This window comes from Ranitomeya variabilis, chromosome 4 (assembly GCF_051348905.1).
Source record: "Ranitomeya variabilis isolate aRanVar5 chromosome 4, aRanVar5.hap1, whole genome shotgun sequence".
NCBI classification, from domain to species: Eukaryota; Metazoa; Chordata; class Amphibia; order Anura; family Dendrobatidae; genus Ranitomeya; species Ranitomeya variabilis.
Window position 1 is genome coordinate 565,271,361 of NC_135235.1, and position 23,954 is coordinate 565,295,314.

Here is a 23,954-nt window from a genome sequence, read left to right on the forward strand (position 1 = left end):
AATTGAGGATGTAGCCCGTAAACACAAAAAAACGGAGACTCCCCAGATGACTCCTGGCGATGATTATTGATGGCAAACTCAGCCAAAGGAAGGAACGTCGACCACTCCTGGTTATCAGAGACAAAGCAGCGTAAGTACTGTTCCAAATTTTGGTTCATACGCTCGGTCTGACCATTTGACTGAGGATGAAACGCAGAAGAACGAGACAACTTGATCCCCAGCCGTGAGCAAAATGCTTTCCAAAATTTTGCCACAAACTGAGTACCCCTATCAGACACGATGTCAGACGGAACCCCATGAAGTCTGACCACCTCCTGCACAAATACCTGAGCCAGAGTCTTAGCGTTAGGCAACGAAGGCAAAGACACAAGTGCGACATTTTTGAAAACCGATCAACAATCACCAAGATGACTGTGTTCCCAGCTGAGGAGGGCAAATCAGTGATGAAATCCATGGAGATTTCCGTCCATGGCTTACTAGGTACCTCAAGAGGAAGTAGTGCGCCAACAGGACGGGAGCGGGGCGTCTTAGCCCTAGCGCACGTGGTGCAAGTTGACACGTATGAGACCACGTCCTGTCGGATCTTGGGCCACCAAAACCGACGTGAAACCAACTCCAAGGTACCTCTAACCCCTGGGTGGCCAGCCAGGACAGCATCATGATGCTCCGCCAAAACCTTTAAGCGGAGATGAAGCGATACAAAAGATTTGTTGATGGGAAGCTCAGATGGTACCTCCTCCTGAGCCTCGGCAATCTCAGCCTCAACCTCGGTAGTGAGAGCCGAAACCACAACACCCTTTTGGAGGATGGGTACTGGATCCTCCCGAGGTTCTCCCCCCGGAAAACACCTGGACAGAGCATCCCCCTTAGTGTTTTTAGACCCCAGTCTGTAAGTGACAACAAAGTTGAACCGCGTGAAAAACAATGCCCAGCGAGCCTGCCTGGGAGACAGACGCTTGGCAGACTCCAAATAAAGCAAATTCTTATGGTCGGTAATAACAGTAACCTGATGAACCGACCCCTCCAAGAAGTGTCGCCATTCCTCAAAGGCCAACTTGATTGCCAACAACTCCCTGTTGCCGATATCGTAGTTACGTTCGGCGGGCGACAGTTTCTTGGAGAAATAGGCGCAAGGAGGCAAATCGCTCAAGGATGAGCCTTGTGACAACACCGCCCCCACACCAACCTCAGACGCATCGACTTCCACAACAAAAGGTTTTGATACGTCTGGCTGCACAAGAATGGGGGCTGAAACAAAACTGTTCTTGAGAAATTCAAATGCGCGCACAGCAGCCTCAGGCCAAACGGATAAATTGGTACCCTTTTTAGTCATGTCAGTTAGCGGTTTAGCAATGATGGAAAAATCTTTGATAAACTTCCTATAGTAGTTAGAAAACCCAAGGAACCGCTGAAGTGCTTTCAGGTTATCAGGCCGTTCCCAATGCAACACCGCTTGCACCTTAGTGGCGTCCATTTTAAAACCAGAAGCAGACACAATATAACCCAAGAAAGGCAACTCTTGAACAGAAAATACACATTTCTCAAGTTTTGCATACAGCTTATTCTCTCTGAGAAGCTGTAACACCTGCCTGACATGATCTAAATGAGTATCTCGGTCGCAAGAATATATGAGAATGTCATCTAGGTACACGATAACGAATTTCCCCAAAACATGCGAGAACACATCATTAATGAAATGTTGGAACACTGCAGGTGCGTTAGTCAACCCAAATGGCATCACCAAATTTTCAAAATGACCCTCAGGGGTATTAAAAGCCGTCTTCCACTCATCACCTTGACGGACTCTTATGAGGTTGTACGCCCCCCTGAGGTCAAGCTTGGTAAACCATTTAGCACCTGCCACCTGATTGAACAAATCCGGTATCAATGGCATAGGGTATGGATCACGAACCGTAATCTGGTTCAACTCCCTGAAATCCAGACATGGGCGTAGTCTGCCATCTTTCTTCTTAACGAAGAAGAACCCTGCTGCCACAGGCGAGGATGAAGGCCTGATGTGCCCTTTGCTCAAACTTTCAGCAATGTAATCCTTTAACGCTTGTCTCTCCGGACCGGAGATGTTAAACATCCTTGCTTTAGGCAATTTGGCCCCTGGTTTAAACCTGATAGTACAGTCATAGGGGCGATGTGGCGGCAACTCTGAACAACCCTTCTCAGAGAACACATCCACAAAATCCAGAAGTGACTCCGGAACGTTTGAAGTCACAGCAGACACACATGTGGCCAGGCAATTCTCCTGGCAGAACTCGCTCCACTGAATTATGTCCTGAGTTTTCCAGTCAATAACCGGGTTGTGCATAGACAACCATGGAAAACCCAAAACCACCTGTGCAGGAAGATTCTTGAGTACCTTACATGTAACCTGCTCGGAATGTAGAACCCCAATGTGGAGTTTCACCTCAGCCACAAACTCAGTAATCTCCCCCTGTGAGAGAGGAGCAGCATTGATGGTGACCACACGGATAGGATGAGGCAGTTTTTCGATCTTAAAACCAGAAGTGCACGCAAACTCCTCATCAATTAGATTTGTGGCAGAACCACTATCCACAAAAACAGTAATTGGCAGCTCACTGCCAGCGATAATAACCTTAGCAGGGAGCATGCATTGAGAAACCACCATGGAGGATATACATAAGCTCAGATTGGCCTCCTCCACACCCTCTGAGCTTAGAAGTTTTCCGCCGTTGCGTTTTTCTTAGACAGCAGAGGACAAATGTTAACAAAATGACCAGTTTTACCACAGTAAAAACAGGCTCCCTGCTTCCTGAGCACAGGGGCTCGATGCTTAACATGTGACACCCCTGCGATTTGCATAGGTTCCGTGGGCTCACCTGCAGCAACCTCACGTGAACCTAAACCTTCTCCCACAGGCAGCGTCTCATGCTCTCCCTGACGCAAACGGCGATCAATGCGGATAACCAGACTCATAGCGGAATCTAGAGAAGCAGGAGTCTCGTACATCAGAAGGGCTTTTTTAACCCTTCCAGAAACCCCATGAATAAACTGACTCCGCAGCGCTGGATCATTCCACTGTGTATCGACCGCCCAGCGGCGAAATTCAAAACAGTAATCCTCTGCAACTCGCTCCCCCTGGCAAATAGTGCGTATCTTAGATTCTGCTAGAGCCATTCTGTCAGGCTCATCGTAAATGTTTCCAAGAGAGGAAAAAAAACTCTCCACAGAGTCAAATGCAGCAGAATCAGATGGCAAAGAAAACGCCCATGCTTGGGGATCCCCGTTTAATAATGACAACACCAGGCCCACACGCTGAGCCTCATTACCCGTGGAGATCGGACGCATACGGAAATATAGTTTGCAAACTTCACGAAAAGAAACAAATTTACTGCGTTCCCCAGCAAACTTTTCAGGCAAAGGAAACTTAGGCTCAGCAACTCTACCTGTCGCTCCAGCTTGCACATTAGATACTGCTACTCCCTGTTGCTGCACTGCCCCCCTCAACTCAGTGACCTGTAGGGACAGCGCCTCCAACTGGCGGGTTATGGAAGTCATGGGATTCATGACAAAAAAAAAAAAAAGAAACCCCTTTTTTTTTTTTTTTTTTTCTTTCAAGGCCGATTATAATGTCACGGGCAAGAGCTAATAACCCGGGCCCCTGCAATTTCCCTCAGACTAGGGAAATCCTGACTGACCCTCTACCTAGAGTTTACACTGATGGTGTGCATGTCTAGGCCTCCACCCTCACCCTATCTCCTGTTTCAACCCTAGGCTGAAACCACAACCCACCACCCAGTGAAGAGATCATACACCAATACCCACAGTTAGCACAGACAAGGATAACTGAAAATATGAACCAAGCCGCAGTCACTCAGGAATACACAATAAGTGCACAGGGCAAAACAAATACAAATATAGGAAGGAGTAAATAAGACAAAGGGAAATACACCACCAGATACGATACTCCAACTCCTAGCTCACCACTGCAGACCGAGATAACCAAGCACTAGACAGAAGCTATAATCGGCGACGCCCAATGTTCAGAAGAACTATTTAAAGGCAGTGGGCTTGGCCCAGCTTTCAATCCGAGCACCAGCTAAATTAACCCCGGACCAGCTAGACAAAATCTAGCCGACGCCACTGAGCGCATAGTGGACAAAAGCGGAATTACCGCTGTCTGTCGAACGTCCTAGAATGAACAGCGTCCGACATGACACCTTAAAGGTCTTGTCCGGAGGAACCAAGTTATCACCTATCCATAGGAAAGGTGATAACTTGCTGATTGTTGGGGGTCCGACTGTTCAGACCAGCACTGATCAGCATGACGTAGAATTTTTATACCTTACGGGGAGCTTTTATTCCTGTTACAAAATGTAATGGCAGGTGAGACGCCCGATTGCCACTTTTTTCTTTCTCTAAGGGGCTGCGAGTGCAGCGCTCGGTAGCCTCATAGGGAATGAATGGAGCAGTGGTCAGGTGTATGCACTGCCACACTATCCTAACATGGATAACATTTACCCGTTATGCTAATCGGTGCGGGTCTCAGCGGTCAGACTCCAACTGATCAACCTCACTGTTGACCTTTCCCTAGGATAGGTGATAACATGTTTTCACCAGAGAACTCCTTTAATCTAATGTGTGTGTGGGATCCCTTGCAGGTGCTACATTTTCTTGGTCATCCCAGGCAGGATGATGTCATCAGGTCCAGAATGTTGGAAAGACTCCAGGATGTCAGCCAGTGACTGCAAAGGAACATTGCAGCCCTCTATGGTAATCTGCTCAACTTTTTGGAGGGGAGGGGAAGGGTTTTTTGACGAATACTTGAGTCACAGCATTTGGATGCAGTGCATGTGAAAGTAATCATGTGACGTGACGATGTACCTAATTTTGCCAGAGGACAGCAGAAGATGAAGTGAAAACAATTGTGCAAGTCATTATACCTTGAGCTCTGTGGTTGTGCTTTGCTCTTTGGGTGAGAGAAACATAAGGAAACAAGCATCCTTCTCCATTCTTTTATGTCACACCAGAGGAGTAGCTTTTTATATGCTCTGCAATTTTAATTAACCAGCGAATACTGGCATGGTTGCTATGGAAGTAGTCTCCCCTGTTATCACCAGCACAAACATGATATGTTGCCATAGAGACGCCTGTCACAGGAGTATTGCAAGTAGCACGATGTGAGCTGCACCCTCAGGCTTCCATTGGCCCAGCTCACGTGTCTGGTGAATGACAGCAAAACATCATGTAACGAGACGAAGATTACAGAGCACAACAATTGCTGCAGGCTCCAAATCATAAGCATGTCCCTGTCATTGTTCCGTCAGGGCACAGCAGGATGCTGTTTGGCCGAGAGGGGCCTTAGGGGGCCATCCAGTAGTGTAGAGGTCAAAGGGCCTAAAATTGCTTCTGTTTTGGAGGAGACTTTGGTATGCTTAATATCTTTAGTAGTGATGATCAAGCACTAAAATGCTAGGTACTTGAATTGAGCACGTCGGATGCTCGGACATGGTTGACTCGAGTAGCAACCATAAAGGAACTCAATGTGAAACTGAAGCATTTTCTGGAGGACCTCTCTCTTTTGTCCCCAGAAAAAGAGTCTGGCTGACAGAGGAGTTCCTGCGCTCTCGGAAGGGAAATACCCTGCTTCATTGTGCTTGAACTTCTTACGGGGACCTGAGCACTCAAGCACCACAGAATACTTGGCACTGCTTGATTGTCGGTTGAGCACCCCAATGCGTCATCGAGTTTCTGGCAGTGCCGAGCACACTTGCCCATCACAAATCCTTAGTCATGGTGTAAAGCTTTTTAAGGGTCAGATAAATAGAGCCCGATACGTCACCTGTTTTTTTGTCGAGTTTTAGAGTCTGATTCATCATTTGCTTGAGTTTTTGAGTTCCTTTTTTTTATCTGTTGGTATTTGCTGATTTTTTTGCGCCCTATCTATTCAGCTATGAAATTACCCTGTGACGAGAGTTGGTCCAGATGGATTCGTGTGTCCCATTCCATCAGTCATGACAGTGGTCTATGGCACCTGGTCGGGTCAGGGAGTACTGACTCTTACCTTTCAACATCCTTGGCTCTTCTTTTGACTAGCTCGCCTGGTGCAATGTTATCATAGCGGTGTGAAGAACATACGACGTCACGCTATGCCGGCTAATAACAAAAAAAAACATGCATGCTGTCATCTAAGCAGTGGTATTGCCTCTCTGGTCTATTTTCTTTAACCATTTTTGCAAAAATTGAACAAAAATTTCTGTCATACAAAAAATCTCCCCGGAATATGTGTGCATCAAATTTATAGATTTTTTTTTGTGGCAGATGGTGAATCAGGCAAAAACATCTGAAAACCCACAAAAAAATCCACACAAAAAACAATAGGGGAACATATATAAAATAGGTTTAAAAAAAGGCGCAAACAGATTAATTTCGTGCAAACAATAGCCCATACTCACAGATTTGGAAGGACGAGAGAAATGGATATTGTAGCGCCAGCGTTCCTGCACGCTTCCTCCCTCCCTTGTAGGGATGCCAACTCAACCACTGCCGTAACCCCCGTCCCACTCCTCCTCCTCTTGCTGCTGCTGCCTGGGGTCTGCACACGGCTCACAGATACCCGGGTACGTTGCTTAAGGCGCTCGTGCTCGTGCCCTCTTAAATGGGACAGCGCACGTCACCCTAAAGTGGGAGACGCTTATTATTTAAGCCATCTCCACATGTTGGAAGGTGCCTGAACAACGTGTATGCTCTGCTTGTTGCATGCAATACTTGCATGCTAGTTATCAGGTCCTCTGTTCTAGTTTGTCTTTCAGTACCTGCCTGTGCCTGCCTGCATACCAGCCGTGTTTGCCGTACCTTCCTGCACCTGCCGTGCCCTCCTGTATACCAGTATGCTTGTTGCGTCCTCGTGAGGTCAGCCAGCGCATCAAAACGAAGCATCTGCATACATCCGCATGTCCTGCGTACCCAATGTTAAAGATAGGTATGCAGGACACATGCAGAAGTAGGCGGACCTAAACGGAAGAAGTGCAGAAGTGGGCAGAGCTTCAGAGAGGAAGTATGCAGCCGTCCGCAAAGCCCTGGTACGCAAGTGTGAACTTAGCCTAAGCCAGAGCCAGAGAGAGAGAGTTTCCCGCTGGCAGCGAGGGCAGAAGCAGACGTGCTCCGCAGTATGAGAAACAGCGCAGGGCAGAACTGTGGCAGAGCTTTCGCGTATGGGCCACTGAGCCAGTGAGAGCACCGAGCGCCTGGCTTAGCAGAGTGCAACGCTCACGCGGAGGAGCAAGGACCCGGTGCAGAACCATGAGGTGCGTCCCCCATTGCTGACAGACGCACAGCGGCACCCATGTGTGACAGAGACTTCTGCAGCGATCCTCACTTCTGCTGGCACACAGAAGAGCGTATGCCAAGCAGAGTCGTACAGAGCAGCTGCTCCGAGACACACGTACCAAGAGGAACCTTGCGGAGAGCTTTACTCTGTTGCTCCACAGTTAAATGGACTAGGGGCTCAGCGAGTAAAACCGGAGACAGCCCGCTGCCGCCAGAAGATGGGTTGTTAACTTTGGACCCCATCTGAGGACCGTACACTGGCCATTGTTGGCACTACTACCCCCATGAACTGTGGCTTAAGGAGCATCAGCGGGAGCCACGATAAGTGTTATTTGAATATAGGACTGTTGCTTTAATTCTGCCTGTTCCTTTAAGCCTGAGTCATTGTTTATTAATTTGCTGTTATCTCCCTGCGAGGAGTTTAGTACTGTAGATTAAACCACATTCTTGTGACCCCTGCTCTGCACCTCTGCGTTACTGCATCCATTTAACTTGCTTACATGTATACCAGTCGTACCAACCTACACCTGCCATGCTCACCTGTATACCAGCCTGCACCAGCCAATGCTTGCCTGTATACCAGCTGTTCCCACCTTCACCTGCGTTCCTGCAAATGTGGCCGCTAAATAGACCAATAGGTTCATTGAGTTGTGCAGGGGCACTGAGTACTCAAGTAAGGGCTTATTAGATAGTATTGCCTATAGTGTGCCTGACATCTGGTTTTTACTATCTGCACTGATTTTGTCTTGAGCACCTTTTATTTTATGTGTCACAAATAATACATGTTTTACTGGTGTTTGAAGCATACTTTATTCTTAATTTATTAAAAGTTACATTTACCGTATCCCATGATATAGAATTATATTCCTGCTGTGCCTGCCTGTACCAGCTGTGCTCTCCTTCTGGGCCATTCCAGCTCACTGCCCCTTGGGAGTTGATGCCGTGCGTCCGTGGTCTGTCCAGGTGTAGCACCTGGTGTGCATCTGAAGCCAAGTCTAACCCCACCATCAGGGGCTCTAGTGAAGAATCAGATGTTCCACCTAGTTACGCCCCTCTAGTCTCTCCTCGGATCATGGCATAGTGGTTCCACCATTTCCATTATAGCTATCAAGCAAAATATATATCAAATCTGGAGCTCGACAAGCAATGATTTGTGGAGTGTCTGAAATGTGCTGTCTAATTTGAGGACCGGGAAAGAGAACATCCCAATGTTGATAGAGCGGTCACCCCATTGGTGATAAGTCTTACCTGCTGATTCTGTGGTTTATATCTCTGCTGAAGGAGCTCAACTAGTTCCAAAGTCTTGTCCTTTTTGTAGGCCCCAGAGATGGTTTTCCTTGTACAGTTTGTTGCTTTTAACCTATGCGTCAGATTTTGTGTTTCTAATTTATAGTCCACCTCCTGAAAATAATTTTGCCTAAGTTGCTAAAACTGTCCAACTGGAATACCAATTTTGTTATAGATTTTGGTTGAGATATTCTATAAAATGGACACACTGGTCCTCAGGTTCTGTCCAAAGGAAAATCATCAATGAATCTGTACCATTTAAGGACATAATCCTGAAAATGCCACGATGGGTACACCCAACCCTGCTCCCACAAACTTATAAAAGGGTTGGCATAAGCAGACGCACAATGTGTGCCCAACGCGTTCCCGGAAGCTTTGCGATAGACACAAATTATTATGGATTGAGAACAAAGTGTAACAAATCAATCAAGAAGGAGATTTCCATCTTCTACCCAGGAATGTTTTCAGTCAAATATTCGGAAATAGCACCAGTGCTGTCCTGACACAAGTGACCAAAATCGTCCTCGGAGACTGACGTGTCTTTTTACCCTGTGCAGATTGTATGAATGTGCGATGGTAAAGTGGGAACCTCTAAATTGTAACTAAGTATCCATAAATATTCAATTGAAGAATTTAGAACAAAAATGTCATCAAATACCACAAGACAAAAAATAAAAGCAGGTAAAAGATGCAAATGTGAATCGGATCCATAGGGTTACTGCTTCTTAAAGTGGCATTTCAAAGACAGCTTTCTTTCATTTGGAGGAAAGCTAATTTCCATAACCTTTCCCTTCAAGTCTTTATCCATAGAGAAGTTTTTATTAAAGATTTTTAATGCCGTTAAAGCACAGAGTGGGTTCTAAAAAAGAACTCTGTGGCCCATATTCATCATTTTGTTTCAGTAATTTTTGTCCTGTATTTATATTTGAGCTGCCAGATTTTCACCAAATGCGTCAAAACAGGAGTAAAATATTTGAAGAATTTGTACAACTTCAAAGATTCTTCATTTTTATTTTTTTTCTGCTTTATTGCAACAAAAGTTGCACGATTCTCTACGATGTCACACGTTAGTCTTCATTGGTACAAAAATTAAGATCAGACAAATGGGGTAACTGGAGAACAACTGCACAGAAAATGTTGCAACATTCGTAAAAGTCTAAACGGATGAATTAGATTAATGGTTTAGATTTAGTTTATATAACTAAAACCACATCCATATTGCTGAACAAAACAAAAAGAAACTAAGTCAAGTTAACATGAAAAATAGAGCAAATTAAGTAATGAGTAAGGTGCAATTAAAAGAGTCATTAAGAGGCCAGGGTCACACGTCCGTCATAAGAGAATCGAGCCAATTATGCAAATGACACTCAAACTTTTTCAGAGTTTGAGCCAAGTGTCATCATAATGTGCTGCAATTCACTTGCGGAGAAGATTGTGAACTTAATGTCTCCATTATCTCTGTGCACGTACATTGGATCAGACTGCACTCAGATGACATATGAGTGCAGTCCAATGTTTCACACGCACCTATAGACTTGAATGGATGAGTGCGATCCGATTACCACAACATGCTGCTATTGTTTTCCCATGCCAAACTGGCATGAGAAAAAATGCAGATTTGCACTGCCCCATAGTATACTATTGGGCCGAGTGCTATCCAATAGAACACTCGGTCTTGTTATACGCTCATAAGAGCGACCTCTTAGAACCATTCGTACGCCTGAAAAAAGGTTCAAAGTCAATGATAAATCGGCCCTTTTAGTCTCTTATGAAGATTAAAAAAAATGTATAGGTTCAACCCATATACATATACTAGACTGGGGTGTAACTAAAATATATAGGACCCCATAGGAAATGGAAACCACAGCATAACTATGGATAATAGTGCCATATATCAGAAAAAAAACACATGGTAGTGGAAACTCACAAACCTCTTTTTCCCCACAAATAATTTTTTTATTACCTCAGTGGTCCCTTAGGCTATGTGCACACGTTGCAGATTTTGCAGCGGATCCGCAGTGGATTGGCCGCTACGGATTTGCAGCAGTTTTCCCTGAGTTCACAGTACCATGTAAACCTATGGAAAACAAAATCTGCAGTGCACATGCTGCGGAAAACACGCACGGAAACGCTGCGTTGTTTATGCCACAGCATGTCAATTCTTTGTGCGGATTCCGCAGCGGTTTACACCTGCTCCATAATAGGAATCCGCAGGTGGAATCCGCACAAAAACCGCGGTAAATCCGTAGGAAATCCGCAGGGCGGATTTCCTGCGGATTTACCAAAATCAGTGTGGAAAAATCTGCACACCTTTCTGCAACGTGTGCACATACCCTTAAACTTTGTGACCTATACCATCTAATATGACTACAGTCACTCCCATGACACTAGGAACAATTTTCTACAAAGACATTAAAATATATAATTTTTTTTTTACATTTTAGAGGAAACCATAGTAAACCCATGGAGAACTTTGCAACTCTTTGTGCGGATGTTGTCCATGGAGTCTCAGATTCTCGGTGGTCAAGAGGGTATTATGTCCTTTTAGAGGGGTTCTTTGGGGTTTTTATATTGATCGTTGGGTACGTGACTCCCGACATCGCCACCGATCAGCCGTTCCCAGTGCCATTGGCGACCAGACTGCAGAGTTCCAGAGTTGAACAGCACAGTTCCGTGAACTGCATAGTGGTAGTGGCTGATACTGCACATCTTCCCCCACTTAATTTGAATAGGGGGGCAGATGTGCACTACCTGGACCCAGCCAGTATTCTGTTGACAAAGCTGTGCTGTGCAGATCCGCAACTCAACACATCCGGGTGACCAGCTGATTGGCGGGGGTCTTGGGTGTTGCATCAGAAAGTGATGCCATATCTTAGCGCTCACGTCATCTATTGTAGCCATATAGAAGATCGCCATGTATTGCTTCTTATAAAACCCAATGACAGATATTGATATCATATCGATGGTGTTCACTTACACGTGTGCTGTAAATCCGTAAACTTACAGGACCCTATAATTGTCACTTTTACATTCTTTGGTTGTCTTGTAGCCATGGTTACTGAAATGTAGACATTCGAGTGGAAACAGAAAAAAAAACAGTGTTTCCGTGACAACTGATGAAAGCATAACTGCATGAAAGCAAAAAAAAAAAAATATATAAAAAAAATAATAATGCAAGAGCTGTATCTTTTTTAGAGAGAAATCAGGGAAGAGACGAGCTTCACATGCACCACATGCCTGGTGTCAGATCGCTGGTGAGTCCTGCATTTGTCTTATTCTGTCCCCTGTCCTGTGGCCGGATATCTGCTTGTCGTGCCGTACCCTGGGTCATGTGCCTGGGCTGATTCCATACATTTCCCTAGAATGGTGGTGATGCGACCACCCTTGTTCTGCTATGAGTAATGATCTGCAGTCCGTGTTCAGCTATTATTGATGTCAGTCACGTAGAGCACGGTGATGTTCGAACAGAACATGCGTGTGATAGGAAAGTGCTGCCCAAGTGGTCGTAAAGGGCCCAGATCTTTTTTTGAGTAATTTACGATGCGTTAGCCGGCATGCGTTGTTTGATCTGGAGTCTGTTATAAGATTATACTGCCAGAAAACAAGAATGAATATTTCTCTCACCCTGGGCATATGTTCAGTTTGGTGCCCACCTGGCTTGCATTTTCAGTAACTGTTGCCCAGATGTATCCCCTTTATAATTAAAAATTATTATTAAAAACAACTGCGGTCCAAAGTGGACAGTTTTTGTTCTTATTTTATTCACATTGCTCAGCTGAGTATAGACTTTTTTTGTTAAATCCTGTTCCAGAGATATGGGCTCTTTTATTCCTGCTAATTTTTATGGTCTTTTACAAAGGGGCATGGTTCCTATGGTATTAATACAGAGTTGCCTAAAGATATACCTCTTGAGTATTGCTGAAACTTAGGGGTAGACATATCATTAGTGCAACCTGGGGCCCAAGAGGTAAGGGGGTCACTTCCACCTCCACCTTTGTCATAGTCACAGCTATAGGACTGCAAAGGGTCCATATATGGTTCTTGCACAGGAACACTTTACTATATCTGTCCTCCACTGCTAAACCATATGGCGGATTTAAACAAAAAAAACAAAAACAGAATACTCTGAGGAGCAGGAGTAAAATAAGAGCATAATAACTTTGTCACTTTACCTCTTGCTGGTAAAGGGCACCCAGGGCATATGCCCTGCCACCCTGTCTACACCGCAGTATGCCACTGACATGTTGGATTGTGCAGACATTTCAAGGTACAGTCGTCTCTGATGAAGTTTTACAATCGAAATATGTAAACTGACAATCTGCCACGAATAGCGACGCTTCCAGACAGTGTCTTGTGTGGGAAGCCGGGATGCTCCATGATTGCACTGAGCCCCTGTGTTCAAATCATAGCGGAACAAAGATGAAGGACTAGTGGGAGAGCTGTGGGGTGTGACTTGATAAGTGATGTAACTATAAGGGGAGAATTTTTCAAAACTCTCTTCCCACAAAGACATCTTTATCTTAACAGGGTTGTCTGATGATAACATATTGATGACCTAGTATGACTTTTTTTGTATCAACATTTATCAGGCAATAACAATTGAAAATATTAGGCAGCAGGCAAAAAGGTGACCTGATCATGTTTGAGCCACTTGCATGGTGTAGAGGGGCTTATTATTGCGCTGTACATTCCCATAAAAGTGATAAAGCATACGTAGTGGTCTATGGGGCCATGCTGTACCTCCATATGTGACACAGTGCCCTGTGGACTGTACAGAGGCCTGAGGCACAATATGGGGGTATTTAGATTACCTTCGTGTGCATACATTAATTCATGGATTTCTGTGATGATGACGATAACTGTCTAGAGATTACCACCTGCTGCATGCTGTAGGCCTATATATGAAGCACTCCGAGGTACAGTATGGATCCTTACCACACCATAGGTCTTTTTTTATGTATCTACGCAGCACATAATGAGGTCTAATCACTGTAACACAAATGTTTGAGCTGATTCTTGGATGTTTTCCACTGGTCTGAAGATAAAAATACTAAAGCCAATTCTTGACTAGGTGATTCATCATGGTGCGCAAAAGTAACAGCTAAATCAACCTTAGCAATGCTACATCTGTGTATTATATTTCACAAATCTATATATAAAAAGCCTTCACTGCACAGCTTTGTTATTCTTAAGCTTCGTATTTATTACATCAGGGATTTGACAAATTCCTTTCTTATGATACTAACTTGTAAGTCATTTACTAACATCGTGTTTGATCGCTTTGTGACCATATAAGATGTGTTGGACAGACTGGTGATCAATAAACATAAAATTTCACAGATATGTCTGATGTGACACGTCAATAAAACCTGGAGCTGATGAGGAATTATGACCTTAAAAAACACCAAGAAAAAGGCAGAGAAGCTTACCTGCCCAGGCCTCAAAACAAATACACTAACAGGGCGCAGTGGACCCAATTAAAGATGGCGGCTACACAGGTGCAGTAATACCGATGAGACAGCCAGCCTACAATCAGGGATTGGCCGTTTGGTACACCAGTGCACAAAAAGATAAAGTCTGTATCAGGCAATGTTCACACACAGGAGATGCAGAGCATCTGGCTCACACAGCCTATTAATGATGACGCCCATACTCTTAGATCAGGCGGGCTGCCCAGTGCTAACTAAAATGCATCTCCTGCGTGTGAACATTGCCACATACGGACTGTATCTTTTTGTGCACTGGTGTACCAAATGGCCAATCCCTGATTGTAGGCTGGCTGTCTCATCGGTATTACTGCACCTGTGTAGCCGTCATCTTTAATTGGGTCTCCTGCGCCCTGTTAGTGCATTTGTTTTGAGGCCTGGGCAGGTAAGATTCTCTGTCTTTTTCTTGGTGTTTTTTTATAGATTTTTGGAGGATTTTCAAGTCCTCTTTTTGTGGTTATGATGTTAGAGTAGAATTATGACATTAGTCATAAACTATGCTTCGAGGGTGCACATCTTTATTTTTCAAAGATAAAGGAGATCTAGGGAGAGGACCCTCATTCCTGAGGGAAATTACATGATTCATTCTTGTGAACTACACGCTAATGTGTTTAATAACATGGTTTAAGAAAAGATATGGGAAGGTTTAAAGGGACCATCAAAAGACTAGTCATTGATTGACTTAAAGGGGCATGTCTCATCAAAGACTTTGTTGGTATAGTCACACTGTTTGGGCTCCACCAGATTGCTAGAATGTTGTGCCATTTTGTCTTCAGGTGCCACTTTGTTGACTCTGCTCAGCTTTTTCCAAGTGTTAACATGGGCAGCAATCATCTGTAATGGTCACTAAAGGAGACTAGTGCATTTTGTTGGGTCTGCTCAGCATTTCTCAGGTGTCAGTTGTAGGCAGTGATTGACTATAATGGTCATTAAAGGAGCCTGATGCCATTTTGTTGGCTTTACTCAGATTTTTCAAGATGTCAAATGTCAACATGGACCGCCATTCATTATATTAGTCATTGATCGATCCAAGTGGATTGGACAATAATGGCGCAATGCTTTTCTAATGACATTGCTAAACCATAGTGATGGAGAGAAAATACTGTTAGACCAGTGTTCCCCAACTCTGGTCCTCAAGAGCAACCAACAGGTCATGTTTTCAGGATTTCCTTAGTATTGCAGAGGTGATGATTGCATCACCTGGACAGGCAATAATTCCATCACCTGTGCAATACTAAGGAAATTCTGAAAACATGACCTGTTGGTGGCTCTTGAGGACTGGAGTTGGGGAACACTGTGTTAGACCCTCTCGATGGAGGAATATTCTAGTAATATGCCTCCAATATCATTGATGAGACCACCTCTGGAAAAGGGTTTTCCTACTATGGACCTTTATTACCTACCGTATACACTGGATAGATGTTTCTGATTATGATAATTGAGGCCTCACAAATGGGATCTGTGATGGTGTGATATGTTATGTGGGTATTATTTTGTGTATATTTATACTTTACTGATTTTCATAGTGTTCTCTTGTTGCCCTGTATCATTCCGTGTATTCCCCATATTGTCTAGAGTCTCAGTTACCTTCCAAAAGGCTGATAATTGGATTAGCTCACTTAAGGTACCTTCACACTAAGCAACGCTGCAGCGATACAGACAACGATGCCGATCGCTGCAGGGTCGCTGTTTAGTCGTTGTGTGGTCGCTGGAGAGCTGTCACAGACAGCTCTCCAGCGACCAACGATGCCGAAGTCCCCTGGTAACCAGGGTAAACATCGGGTTACTAAGCGCAGGGCCACGCTTAGTAACCCGATGTTTACCCTGGTTACCATTGTAAAAGTTAAAAAAAACAACACATACTCACATTCCGGTGCCCGGCGTCCGCTTCCCTGCACTCCTCCTGCATCCTGTGTCAGCGCCGAACATCTCCGGCATCTCCCACAGAGCAGAGCGGTGACGTCACCGCTCTGCTTTACAGCCGGCACTTACACAGGATGCAGGAGGAGTGCAGGGAAGCGGACGCCGGGCACCGGAATGTGAGTATGTGTTTTTTTTTTTAACTTTTACAATGGTAACCAGGGTAAACATCGGGTTACTAAGCGTGGCCCTGCGCTTAGTAACCCGATGTTTACCCTGGTTACCAGTGAAGACATCACTGGATCGGTGTCACACACACCGATCCAGCGATGTCAGCGGGAGATCCAGCGACGAAATAAAGTTCTGGACTTTCAGCAACGACCAGCGATGTCACAGCGGGATCCTGATCGCTGCTGCGTGTCAAACACAACGATATCGCTATCCAGGACGCTGCAATATCACGGATCGCTAGCGATATCGTTGTAAAGTCGCTTAGTGTGAAGGTACCTTTACTGTCCGCAGCCTGACTGTATCTATGCTTCTTGATGAACCCCCTGTAGTGCCTTAATCCCTGAGGCACCTTTGTCAGGTCTGGGAGGCCTGAAAACCACCCCAACCTGTCTGAATACCCCTGGACATAAGGAGGGGGCTGGGGAGGACAGGAGCTGAGAAGTCAGTTCCTGTGTGGTGAGGATGGTGTGAACACAGCATGCCAGAGAGAAAGGGAAACATATGGATTTTTTATCGTCTGTCTGCTGGATTATTGGACTCTCATCTCCTTGGACATTTTATCCTGTTACTGAACTGCATTCTTGTTCTGGACTATTGTATCCTCAGTGTGGTGGATTGTTTATGGACCTTTTAGTTTTGCCTGTAATAAAGGTCTTGGGATTGTTCACACTTCCCTCGCTCTGTTGATTGTGTGGTATCTAAGAAGGACCACGTGACAGGATCCCTGTGACTATTAGGTATGTGCACACGTCAGGATTTCTTGCAGAAATATTCCTGACAAAAACCGGACATTTCTGCCAGAAAACTGCATGCGTTTTTTTTGCGTTTTTTCATGTGTTTTTGACGCGTTTTGTGCGTTTTGTGTGCATTTTTTCCAAATGCATAGAATTGCGGCAAAAACGCGGAAAATCCGCAAAATTAATGTACATGCTGCTTTTTTTACCGCGATGCGTTTTGTTTGCGGAAAAAAACGCACCATGTGCACAAAACATGCAGAATGCATTCTAAATGACAGGATGCATAATGTATGCATTTTTAATGAGTTTTTATAGCGTTTTATCACGAAAAAACGCGAAACAACCTGAACGTGTGCACATACCCTTAGAACATAATCCTGGACAAACACTAAGAAATTAGCGCTGCCTCTTTGTTTTAAAACCATGGGACTGACAGAAACAGACATTTTGGTTGATTGGCTTCATGCATATTTTCCTAGAAACCCCCATTATCCAGTTTTATGGTATCTTTAAACTCCCTACCCCTCAAATTTATTATAAGTTAAACCTGTATGAGTAAATACCCAGCACATGATGAAAGTAAAGACTCCCCCATACACCTTACATGGCTGTCGGACAAATAATGGTTCAGCTAAGTATGATATCAGCCAGGTATGTTTTTGCTTGAAATGCTCCATCATTTTAGTGAAAATATAGTTTGAAGGTCTGGGAACTATAGGGAGAGACTTGTCTAGTCAGGTTTCGCCTCTGGATGGCTTCTCCCTGTTCTGCTGCTCCAGGTGATTCACAAGTTATTCCCAATGTTCAGTAAATGGAAACATTGCGGCAATCCTGTTATAGGTGCTCAAGTAGGGTCTTAAACAATAGAAATATTCAGCAAAAACTTGGCACTCAGATGGATGCAAATTATTTACACTTTAATGGCAGTGAAGTAGTACAGCAGAACGACAACAGACGTTTTGGTCAATAAAGACCTTCATCAGTGTACTACAAATCAATAGGAAAAGAAAAATATATATAAATCCAAAGTCACATATGTCAATAAATTCAAAGATATAGAAATAAATAAAATAATTGTGAGAAAACCTCCATGAATGACTCTATCTTTTGTTAACATCAAAATCTGGTATCTAGGTAAATATATAAAAGGAAAAAGAAAAAAAACATACCACACTGCTTATGAGAATCGGGAGAAGAGAGGGACATAGTATCCAGCAGCATGTGCCATCTGTGAACGCCATGATAAATGACAGGTGAGGGAAGCTCATAAATGTACAGTGGGAGAAATAAGTATTTGATCCCTTGCTGATTTTGTAAGTTTTGCCCACTAACAAAGCATGAACAGTCTATAATTTTAAGGGTAGGTTAATTTTAACATTGTGAGATAGAATATCAAAAATAAAATCCAGAAAATCACATTGTATAAATTATATAAATGTATTTTCATTTTGCAGTGAGAAATAAGTATTTGATCCCTCTGGCAAACAAGACTTAAAACTTGGTGGCAAAACCATTGTTGGCAAGCACAGCAGTCAGACCTTTTTTGTAGTTGATGATGAGATTTGCGGACATGTCAGTAGGAATTTTGGTCCACTCCTCTTTGCAGATCATCTCTAAATCATAATCATTTTGAGGCTGTCGCTTGGCAACTCAGAGCTTCAACTCCCTCCATAACTTTTCTATGGGATTAAGGTCTGGAGACTGGCTAGGTCACTCCATGACCTTAATGTGCTTCTTTTTGAGCCACTCCATTGTTGCCTTGGCTGTATGATTTGGGTCATTGCCTTGCTGGAAGACCCAACCACGACTCATTTGTAATGTCCTGGCAGAGGAAAGGAGGTTGCCACTCAGGATTTTACAGTACATGGTTCCATTCATTCTCCCATTGATGCGGTGAAGTAGTCCTGTGCCCTTAGCAGAGAAACACCCCTAAACATTATGTTTCCACCTCCATGCTTGACTGTGGTGGCGGTGTTCTTTGAATCATAAGCAGCATTTCTCTTCCTACAAACACAGCGAGTTGAGTTAATACCAAAGACCTCAATTTTGTCTCATCTAACCACAGCACCTTCTCCCAATCACTCACAGAATCATCCAGGTGTTTATTGGCAAACTTCAGACTGGCCTTCTTGAGCAGGGGGACCTTGCGGGGACTGCAGGATTTTAAATCTTTACGACGTAATGTGCTACCAATGGTTTTATTGGTGACTGTGGTCCCTGCTGCCTCAAGATCAGTAAAAAGTCCCCCCATTGTAGTTTTAGGCTGATCTCTCATCTTCCTCATGATCAAGGATACCCCATGAGGTGAGATTTTGCATGGTGCCCCAGATCAATATTGATTGACAGTCATTTTGTATTTCTGACATCCTTATGAAGCTCTTTGGTCTTGCCATGTTGTAGAGGTTAGAACCTGACTGATTAAGTGAGTCTCTGGACAGGAGTATTTTATAAATGTGACTATGTAAGACAGTTGTCTTTAATGCAGGTAACGAGTTGATTAGGATCTTATCTGTAGGAGCTAGAACTAGGGTTGAGCGAAACGGGTCGTTCATTTTCATAAGTCGCCGACTTTTGGCAAAGTCGGCGTCTCATGAAACCCGACCCGATCCCTGTGTGGGGTCGGCCATGCGGTACGCGATCTAGGCGCGAAAGTCGCGTTTCGTATGACGCGTTTAGCGCCATTTTTGCAGCCAATGAAGGAGCGGTAGAGTGCTGACGTAGGTGTTAGGGGGCGTACACAACAACAGGCATTTTTTTTCGCGTGCATTACAGCGATGTGCAAAGTGTAAAATGAGCGTTCTGGGAGGAGAGAGAGAGAGAGAGAGAGAGAGAGAGAGACAGAGAGAGAGAGAGAGAGAAAATAATATTAAAAAAATTTCTTCATTGGGTTTCGTGTTTCGGCCGAAACCCGACTTTTCACGGTGGTCGGCCGATTACACTCGACTCGACTTTTAAGACAGTCGGGTTTCACAAAACCCGACTCGACCCTAAAAAACTAAAGGTCGCTCAACCCTAGCTAGAACTCTTAATGGTTGGTAGGGGATCAAATACTTATTTCTCACTGCAAAATGCAAATACATTTATATAATTTATACAATGTGATTTTCTGGATTTTATTTTTGGTATTCTATCTCTCAACGTTAAAATTAACCTACCCTTAAAATTATAGACTGTTCTTGTCTTTATCAGTGGGCAAACTTACAAAATCAGCAAGGGATCAAATACTTATTTCCCCCAATGTATAATAAATAACATTAGGAGTAAAAGACGAGCAAAATAGAACATACCGAAGATCTCAATAGGTAGAGGTAAGGGGTGATGACGTGAGAACGGTATCCATCGCTGGTCCTGCACATGTCATGTCGGACACTGTTCAGACCAGGTCGTCTGACAGACAGCGGTAATTCCGCGTTTGACCACTGTTTGCTCATTGGCGTCGGCTAGTTTTCGTCTGGCTGCTCCGGGGTTAATTTATCTGATCCTCGGATTGGAAGCTGGGCCATGCCCATTTCCTTTAAATGATTCTCCTGATCTTTGGGCATCGCCGATTATAGCTTCTGTCTTATCCGTAGTTATCTCGGTCCGGAGCGGAGAGCTGGTTGTTGGAGAATCGTTGCTGGTGGTGTATTTTCCTTGTCTTATTTATGCAGCGCCCCAGAGTCCTGGTCGTTGCAGTACTGTGGCTCCGCCACTAAGGGGAGCTATGGTACGTCTGATGGCACTGAAGGAGTTCATCTGACCAGGTATCACAGACACCAATACATGTCACAGCCGGGCCTCCAGGGGGAGCTAAGGGTTCTATTCACTAGGCCACTCCCCACCATTGTGGGTAAACTGGGGGTCAGGCAGGAAGTTAGTTCAGAAAGCTGACTGGGTTGGACCAGACAACACCTGGTGGCAGAGGGTGTTGTGGGGGAAGATTCGGTAGGGTCCCTGTCAGGTTTGGGACCCTGACAGAGGCCTGGCTACAAGGAAGAACGTCACGGGACCGTGCCTGCTCAGCATAGCGGCGGTGCCCTAAGAAAGGATTAGAAGCGAGATATATTGTGCTGAGTGAGAAACGAGATCAAAGCAAGAAGGAGAATACCAGTAGGAGTCGTGCTGTGAGACCGAGGCAACATCCTACTGAGGCGCACAACCGGCGGCCGGAACGCCGAGGGAGTATTACAATATTCAGCTTCAGGCAATACTCTAAACCAACGGCAGGACAGTCAGTCTAAGGCGGGCTGTCTCACCCAAATCACCTATGCAGTCTTGGGGGGCAACTTGTGGAGAGGGGCAACTCTAGGGTCCCGGAAGAGCTCCGAGCCTACCCGTCATACGGGTGCCGTCCTAACCGTAACATCAGGGAGGGACGGAAGATTAGCAGAACATCATCTAATCGAGTTGTGAGGGAACTTAAGAAACAGACACAACAGTTGTGGGGACTTTCCGTAAGCACAGCAGGGAAGGACCGCAACACCTAGCGCTAGAAGGAAGGCACAGATTTCCACCTGTGAAGAGAACTCTGGAGGTGCCATTGGACCGGCCGGACTTGCGCAGCCTGGTTATCCGGATTCCGGACTGAGGACCCAGAGATCTTCAGTAAAGAGGTAAAGAGACTGCAACCTGGTGTCCTCGTTATTTACTGCACCGCACCACCACCACCACTACCACTATCTACATCTATCACTGTACGCCCCTCAGCAGGGTCACGGACCGGGTCTAGCCACCGTGACAACCCCAGAGCAGAGACTCAGAGGCCCGGTACCGGGTACCCCTCGGCCCTGCGGCAGTGGGGGCGCTACAACTTGGCGTCACGAACAGGATGTACTTAAGCCTGAAAAATCAGGTCATGTGTGCCTTGGAACTGTGATTTATTGTGCTTGGACTGTACTTTATTACAAAGACTGTGCGGTGCCACTTGCCGCCAAAATCCGCCGCCATTACAGCGCTGAGGAGAGCGCAGGAGAAGAAGAGGGGCGTGGAGTGGGCGTAGACAAGCTGGAGAGCGCGAACGACAATGGCCACCCAGTCTAAATATTTCTGTGTCCTGAGGACGTGTCCGTCAGCAGCCGAGGTCCGCCTCCTCATTCTCTTTGGAGGATGGAGACCATGGAGACGGGGCCGCCCACGAAAGAGACCGCGGGAAGAGGACACCAGAGAAGAAGCGAAAATGGCGACGCCGGGAGCACCGCGTGGGAACGACCCGACTCAGCGAGAGGCTGCACAACCCGATACAGCCCCGGACACGCCATCGTTGCGGGAATTGACCCTTGCGGAGCTACCGATAGGCCGACCCCCATGGCCGATGTCCGAGGAGTGTGCGGCAGCAGCCGAGGCCCGGCAGGTAGCCTACCGCCTGGAAGCCGATGCCCGTTTGATCGCTCGGCTGGGCCAACCTACGGAGGTCCGCCTGTCTCCGGTGTCCCCCGCTTCTTTTATCCCGACCGCGGCGGAGTGTGAGCTGCAGGCACAGGGCCTGAGGATCCTGCCGGAGGCGGAGCACCTGCAGCGCCTGATGACAGCGTGGCGGAACAGACCCTAACCGGCAGCCCAGGTTGATCTGAGGAGCGTTGAGAAGGTTCCACCGTCACACTGGGGTGTAGTGGTATCCTTCAACTCCCGGAAAGGAAGGGGAGTTATCCAGGAGATCGGGGAGCCACTGCAGGTCCGTGTGGATCGGGAAGAAGTGGAGCCCTGCGGGGGAAGGTACGATTCCGACCTGGAGCCTGGCGATGCAGTGACCTACACCTGGTGGAGGAGGGAGGCTGGCGAAACTGGCTGGATTGCTCGAGGCGTCCAGCGGTGCATCGCCCTCCAGGCTGCTGCCGGGACGCCGGAGGACGAGCCTTCTGCAGGGAAGGTGCCGGAGCCCGTCCCCGCGGAACCTCAGGAGGTCCGGGTCCACCGCGTGCCTCTGGGTCGCGCTTGCCCACAAGCAAGGAGGGCATCCCGCAGAGGTGTCCTGTCGCTGTTGGAGCCAGGACCGGCCCTTGATACACCGAGGCGACCCGTTGGCCGGGTGAGGCCTGGAAGGAGACCACCCCCTGCACAGCCACAAAATGAGTAAGACACTGCATTATTTGTAAATAGTTCTTCTGACTGTTTGTTTCCTGCTATGTTGCTGCTAAACCCGTTTAGGGTTAACTCTTAAAGGGATCCCTTTGTTGACCCGGGATCCCTATTGTTTTTGCTTTTTGGTTTGTTTTCTAATTTTTGCACAACTTCCAAAGAACTGCCGCAATCATGAACAGTGCATGATACAAACTGCTTGTAAATAGTTCGCACCTTATTAAAGGTGCTCCCTACTGGTTTTACTTAAAGAGAGACTCTTTGCGAAGATACCGCACCGGAGCTTTTGCTGAGTATGGACTGGTAGCTTGAGAAGATGTGCTACCTCATAAAGACTTGGTCCCCTCTTAAAGGGGATGTTCACGTATTGTGCTGATGAACCGTATTGCCTTAAGACAGTTGGGTGGCAATAATGTCTTGGAAAGAGAAAGTAATAATGTTGATATGAACACGTTAAATGTACCTAACTAGTTAAATGTGAAAAGTGTTTGATAATGTTGATGGAAGAACGAGGACAGGAAGTGAACCCGTAGGGGTTAGTGGTGAGTCCTCTTAGGAGCCAGATAGAGATGGCTCAGCGATTTCAAACTGAAGGTAAATGTTATGTTCTATACTGTGTATAGTAGTTGAAAAGGCAGTAGGCCCGGGCTGAAAGGGGCGGTCCTGTAAAGAAAGGAGAGGCAGTAGGTCTGGAGCCTTTAGGACAGGCGGTCCTGCAGATTTAAAGAAGGAGTATGAAGTTAATTGCCTTATAATGTGTTATAAGAAGGTCTTTAGTGGATTCAGAGTGTACATCCTTAAAGGCAACGTTGGATTAATGTCTAAAAATATTTGCACTTAGTAGAATACCCGGTTGGGTAAAGAGAGTTATTTATAGAAAAGTTATTTCAAAGTATTTAACCATGTTTTGTAACGTTCAAGTGTCCTCACCTCCCATAAAGGGAAGCTCTGTTCAAGTATACTTATTGTTATTGCACTCAACAAAATTGTATGTCTT

At 45.5% G+C, this 23,954-nt stretch overlaps 1 protein-coding gene across 1 annotated transcript in view; it reads left to right on the forward strand.

Moving 5' to 3' along the window:
* The first annotated feature begins 11,715 nt into the window (after nucleotides 1–11,715).
* The window catches only part of ZNF831 (zinc finger protein 831), a 127,623-nt gene continuing 115,384 nt past the window's right edge, over nucleotides 11,716–23,954 (forward strand). Inside the window, exon 1 of the mRNA XM_077252822.1 lies at nucleotides 11,716–11,843. The gene's annotated coding sequence lies outside the window, so the exon portion shown is untranslated. The remainder of the gene's footprint in view (nucleotides 11,844–23,954) is intronic.